The 6,334-nt window shown below is 40.6% G+C and overlaps 1 non-coding gene across 1 annotated transcript; it reads left to right on the top strand.

Annotated features, from left to right (window-relative positions):
- Positions 1 to 2,436: 2,436 nt before the first annotated feature.
- LOC145633319 (small nucleolar RNA R71) lies at positions 2,437 to 2,544 on the top strand. Its single transcript, XR_014112652.1, has one exon. It is a non-coding gene; the product is annotated as a small nucleolar RNA R71 (small nucleolar RNA).
- Positions 2,545 to 6,334: the final 3,790 nt, after the last annotated feature.

The following is a 6,334-nucleotide window of genomic DNA, read 5'->3' on the forward strand; positions in this document are numbered from 1 at the left end:
AGGAAAATGATATTTCTTGGTGTTTTTGTTCAATCTCCTATAATCAATGCACATTCTCCACCCGGTCACCGTCCGGGTGGAGATTTCCTCTCCCTTTTCATCCTTGATTATGGTCATTCCACCCTTCTTTGGAACCATATGAACCGGGCTAACCCATTTGCTATCGGAGATAGCATAGATGATTCCCGCTTCACGTAGTTTCAAGATTTCTTTCTTCACAACCTCTTGAAGGTGGGGGTTCAACCTTCTTTGAGGTTCAATGGAGGTGGAATAATCATCCTCAAGATGAATACGATGCATGCATAAAGAAGGGCTAATACCTTTAATATCATCAATGCTATACCCTATCACATCCCTATATTTCCTTAAAACATCAAGAAGTTTTTCCAAATTAAGACCATCTAGGGTAGCATTGACAATAATAGGGTATTTTCCCTCCTTATCAAGAAAAGCATATTTCAAAGAAGGGGGAAGGGGTTTGAGTTCTACCTTGGGAGGAGGCTTAGAACTCTCCTCCAATTTCTCCTCCTTGGACTCAAGCTCGACCTCAACTTGTTGTTCAACTTCCTCCTTTGAGGATTCCTCCATTGCCATGACATATTCTTTAGCCTCTTGAGAGTGGAACTCTTCTTTGCATGTAAGGGCTTCAATCATTGGATCTTGAGTCCTCATCACGACCCTCCCCAAGCAATCTAGATCCTCATTTACAACATCAACTCTATAGCATTTTTCAACCATGGGGGCCTTGAGCAACTTCGAAAATTCAAAGACAATTTTTTCATCGGCCACTTCACAAGTGATGGTGTTGTTCTTGCAATTGATGACCGCCCCCAAAGTTTTAAGAGCTTCACGTCCCAAAATCAAAGGAGTGTTAACATCTTCCTCCATATCCATCACTACAAAGTCACAAGGCACGTAGATGTGTCCCGCTTGAATTGGAACATCCTCAAGCTCTCCACAAGGTAATTTCACCGATCGATCGACCAATTGAATTGTCTTCCTTGTAGGGATCATCTAAATGTTGAGTTTTTGAGCAATGGATAGAGGGATTAAACTAACACTTGCTCCAAGATCGGCTAAGGCGCCCCTAGCTTCCATGTTCCCAATTTTCACCGGCAAAGTGAAACTTCCTGGGTCTTTTTCCTTCTTGGGCATCCTATGTTGGACAGGAGCACTCACTTGATGTGGAAGGGTGATAAGCTCATCATTGAGCTTCCTCTTGTTGGTGAGAATATCTTTGAGGAACTTGTAATAAGATGGCATTTGTGTCATAACTTCAAGAAAAGGGAGGTTGATATGCAAATTCTTCATGACACTAAGAAATTTTGTGAATTTCTCATTCAACTTCCTCTCCGCAAGCCGACCGAGAAAAGGAACCGGTCCATCAAGATTCCTAGCCTCACTAGGAATTGAAGTTGTCTTCTCATTGTCTATCTTCTTCTTCTCCGAACCTCCTTCTATCTCATCACCTTTTTCTTTCTCACCTCCCTTGTTTTCATTCACACTCTCCTCTCCTCCCTTCTTTTCCTCACTATCCCCTTCATTTGGTCCTTCTTAGGAAGTTCCCGACCTCAATGTGATCGCCTTGCATGTATCGGGTTTTGGATTGTGAGATGGGTTAGGTTGTTGTTGTCCGGGTAGAGTGGATGGTGAATTGAAAGGAGTTCTCTCGGCCAATTGAGCTAGTTGTGAATCAACCATCTTGTTGTGGGCTCTTATCTCTTGCATTTGTTGCCCAAAATATTGCATTTGCGCATGCATGGCTTGGAGGAGTTGAGTTTGAGTTAGCTCCGCTTGAGGTGCTTGTTCTTGATGGTTTCTTTGAGGTGCTTGGGTTTGATTGTTGTATTGGTTGTTCCTTGGATAGCTTCCTCTTGGGTTTTGGGGTTGAGATGGAGGTGCATTTTGATATTGAGTATTGGAGTTATAGGAAGGTTGAGCTTGTTGGTTCCATTGTTGAGGTTGAGGTACAAACCCGGGTGGTGGTTGTCTCCAAGCTACTCCACCGCCGCTTCCTCTAAATCCCTCTTGCCTTGTGTTGTATGCCGCTACATGTTCGGGGCTTAAACCTCCACAATAGGATGTGTCATGGTTCGTTCCTCCACAATTTTGACAAGAGAAAGAGTTAACTTGAGAAGAGCTTGCTCCACCACTTGAGCTTGCATTCACACTCGTGTTCAATTTGGAAATCCCTTTTGTTAGTTGATCAATTTGATGTTGTAATTGATTAACTTTCTCCAATTCGTAAATACCACCTCTCTTTGGAGCGTTTCTTCTTCGGCCCCCCCAAGAGTAATTCTTTGCTACCTCTTATATTGTGGCTTCAACTTGATTTTGAGGGATCTTGATTAATTGACCACCCGCCCCCGCATCCAAATTGGCTCTTGACATGGGCTCCAATCCGTCGTAGAAAAACCGCATGAGCAACCCTTGATTGTACTCATGGTGGGGACATGCTTGCACCAACTCTTTGAATCTCTCCCATGCTTCACCAAGACTTTCATCGGCCTCTTGCTCAAATGATGCAATTTTGCTTCTCATTTCGGCGGTATTCTCTTTAGAGATAAAGCGCTTCAAGAACGCCTTTACAACCTCCCTCCATGTTGTGAGAGAGTTAGGCTTTACTTGCTTTAGCCATTTCTTTGCTCGTCCGGTAAGAGATTGCCGGAAAAGGTGCATACGAATGTAGTCTTGACTCACTTCATTGGTTTGCATCATTGCGCATAATTCAAGGAATCAGTCCAAATGTTCAATAGGGTCCTCACTTGCACTTCCGGAAAATTGCTCCGATTGGACTATTCGAGTATATTGTGGATGGATTGAGAAGTTGGTTTCCGTGACGGGTAGAAAAATCCCTCCCGTGAGCTCATAATCCTCCGGATTTCCGAACTCACGAAACAAGACATCATTCTCTTGTCCCGCCATTGATTCGCGTGGTGAACTTGAAGAGTAAGTATCACTCTCACTATCAACTATATCACCAAAACCTCTTCCCTCGTCTTGATAAAGCCTACGGACTTGTCTCAAGGTTTGGTTGATTTCGTGGTCAATTTGATGTGAGGGTGCTCCTTGAGACATCCTAAGCATTCACCAAAGCTAAGTAAACAATTAGCAATGACAAGGATGATAAAACAAAAAAAAAACTAAAAGAAAAGAAAGCAAAATGACTCTAACAAAAGCAATAATATTCGCTAAACAAGCCGCTTACCCGGCAACGGCGCCAAAATTTGATCGGGATTAGATAGGTTGTTAAGCTACCACCCTAAACAAATAAATCATTTATAAATCCTAAACCTACACTAAATTAGTTAGCGGCAATTAAAGGGTCGAACCACTAGGGAAGCACGCTAATTCAACATCAAATATCACTAATGCAAGAATGAAAAGGGGATTGTTTTGTTGGTTTTGTTGAGTAGAACGCTAAAACTACAAGTAAGCAAGAAAATGATGATTAAAATCAATAGAAAATGACGCTAGGGGTTTGGGGGTTTCAAACATGATTAGAAAGAGGGGAACAATGATAGTTATCATGATGAACATGCCAAAGAACACAAGGTTCTACCAGTCTAGGCAAATCGATCAAAGAAGTCTATGCTAATTAGGATCATTCTCATGCATCCTATTAGACACAAGCAAATCAAGAGAATAAACAAGCACAATACATGAAACTCCATTTTAACAACTCATTATCATGCAATCATTAAAATAGAGGTGATCTTAATCTAGTTCAAATCATTTTCATGCATTGAAACTAGAAGGCAATCAAATAAAGTGCAACAATAATCTCAAGCCATTAAAAATCATGTCTTTCATCAATTTAAGGCATGTAATCAATCCAACTATCATCATTCATCCATCATTCAATACATATCTTCCACCCCATTCCCCTAGCTAAGAATTTAGCCTAGAAAAGGGAGATTAAACATAATATCAAAACTAGAAATAAACACAAGAAACTCAAAACAAAACATGATTGAAATATATAAAATCAATAATAACAAGATAAACTAATAAGATAGACAAAAATAAGTAACAATAAAACAAATAAATAATATTAAAGGAAAGGAGAAGAGATTACTAAAGAAAGGATTGAAGAAAGATGAAAACTTGGATACTTGCTTGATTGATGGAAGATTAAAGCTTGAGCAAAGTTGAATACAAAAAAGGAAGCTTGAATAACAATCTATTTTCTCTCTCTAGATTAGGCTAATGTTCTATGGAATTAGTACTCAGTGTCTTTCTATTACAAAGAGTCCCATCTATATATATGTGGCTCCACCCAAAAGAAAGAGACTTAGACAACAAGGCACAAATAAATCGGAAACCCAGCCATGCGCGCCCGCACAGATGAGCTTCGCGCCCGCACAGATGAGTTGCGCGCCCGCACAGAATGTGTGTGCGCCCTCTCAGCATAGTGCGCGGCTGCAACTTTGAGGGTACGGGGAAAATGAGCGCGCCCGCACATTAGTCCTGCGCGCCTGCGCATCAGGTGTGTGCGCCAGCACACAAGTCGTGCATAAGGTCGCGCAAACTCTCTGGTTTGGCCCTGTTTCTTCAGTCTGGCTGTGCGGGTTCTGACAGGGTTGCGCGCCCGCACAGCCTCACATGTGCGCCCGCACAGAAGCCGCACAGTACCCCGCGCACAACAAATAGCTTGGCTTCTTGATATCCTCTTTGTTTTGGCACATAATACCTATAAAACCAAAGCATGGAAATCAAAATAAAAACAAAGCGAGAAGACTAAGAGAAGGGAAGATAAGGGTGGAAAGGAAAGAGGAAGCAAAACTAAGTAAAAATGCTTAGAAAAAGGGCCAAACAAGCGCAAATGAGGGGAGAATCCTTAGAGAAAAAGGATAAAAGAGTGGCATAAATGCCACTCATCACATGGCAATTTTTCCAACTACAACCAAGGTGGTGGTAATAGGAACCATGGGAACCAAAATTACTGAGGTAACTATAGTGGCCAAAATTAAAACCAAAATTATGGTAATCATAACCAAGGTTATGGTAACCATAATCTAGGTAGAGATAATTAGAACAATCAAAATAGGGGAAATTTTCAAAATAACTCTCAAAGGGGCCCTCCACCCGGATTTTCTCCAATAGCCCAAAATGATAATTCCTATGTTCAATCCTCTTCTTCTTCTTCAAGGAATAACTTGGAAGAAATTATTGAAAATCAAATGAATTTGTTGAACACTAACATGGCCGTAAGCGACAAGAAATTTAATGAAATGATGACTCATAATAAGATGCTTGAAAATCAAATTTCTCAACTTTCAAATGCTTTGAAAGACCAAGCTAGTCCTTCTTCTTTACCTTTTCAAGGCCTAGATCCCAAGAGATCGGTCAATGCTATTGTTACAAGAAGTGTTAAGGTTCTTGAGGAGAGTTTACCTAGGACGAGTAAGACCAAGGAGGCCACAAATGAGGTTTTGGTAGAAGATGAGAGAGATGGTGCATCTTTGAGTGAGGTTGAGAATGAGAAACCTAGTGAGGTGAGAGTTGAGAAAGAAATTGTGAACCCAAGCTTCTGTATCCACGAAAATTCATGAGACACAAGTTGGATGAACAATTTGGAAGATTTATTGACATGCTTAAGCAACTTCACCTCTCTCTACCATTTACCGAAGTTGTCATCCAAATGCCCAACTATGAAAAATTCCTCAAAGACATTTTGAGCGGTAAGAGGACTTGTGATGTTGTAGAGACGATGAACTTGACCAAAAATTGTAGTGCAATTATAATGAACAAGATGCCACCTAAGCTAAAAGACCCTGGAAACTTTTCCATCCTTTGTGCCATTTAAAAAATGCAAATCGAGAATGCCTTATGTGAAATAGGTGCTAGTGTTAGCCTTATGCCATATTTGGTATACCAAATACTTGAGCTAGGGAAACTGTTACCTACCAACATCACTTTGCAATTAGCCAATAGGTCAATTAAGTTTCCTAAGGGTAAGGTGGAGGATGTCCCTTTAAAGGTTGGGAAATTTGTTATTCTGGTGGATTTTGTGGTGCTTGAGATGGACGAAGATGCTAGCATTCCTATCATTCTAGGGAGATCATTCGTTGCTACTTCGAGTGCTATGATAGATGTGAAGAGTGCTAAAATTTTACTCAAAGTATGGGATGAGGTGATAGAATTTGACTTGAATGATAGTATGAAGTATCCAAGTTCTTCTTTAGAAAGTTGATTTGTTGAATAATGCTCTTGAGAATGTTTTGTTGAATAAGGAAAAGATAGGTGATACTAGCAAGGAGATGGCTTATTATAAAGATGTTCTCAATGGAGACCTTGAGGACGTTGAAGAGAAAATGTGTATGAGCATTTC

This window comes from Chenopodium album, chromosome 5, assembly GCF_948465745.1.
Source record: "Chenopodium album chromosome 5, dcCheAlbu1.1, whole genome shotgun sequence".
In the NCBI taxonomy this organism is placed as follows: Eukaryota; Viridiplantae; Streptophyta; class Magnoliopsida; order Caryophyllales; family Amaranthaceae; genus Chenopodium; species Chenopodium album.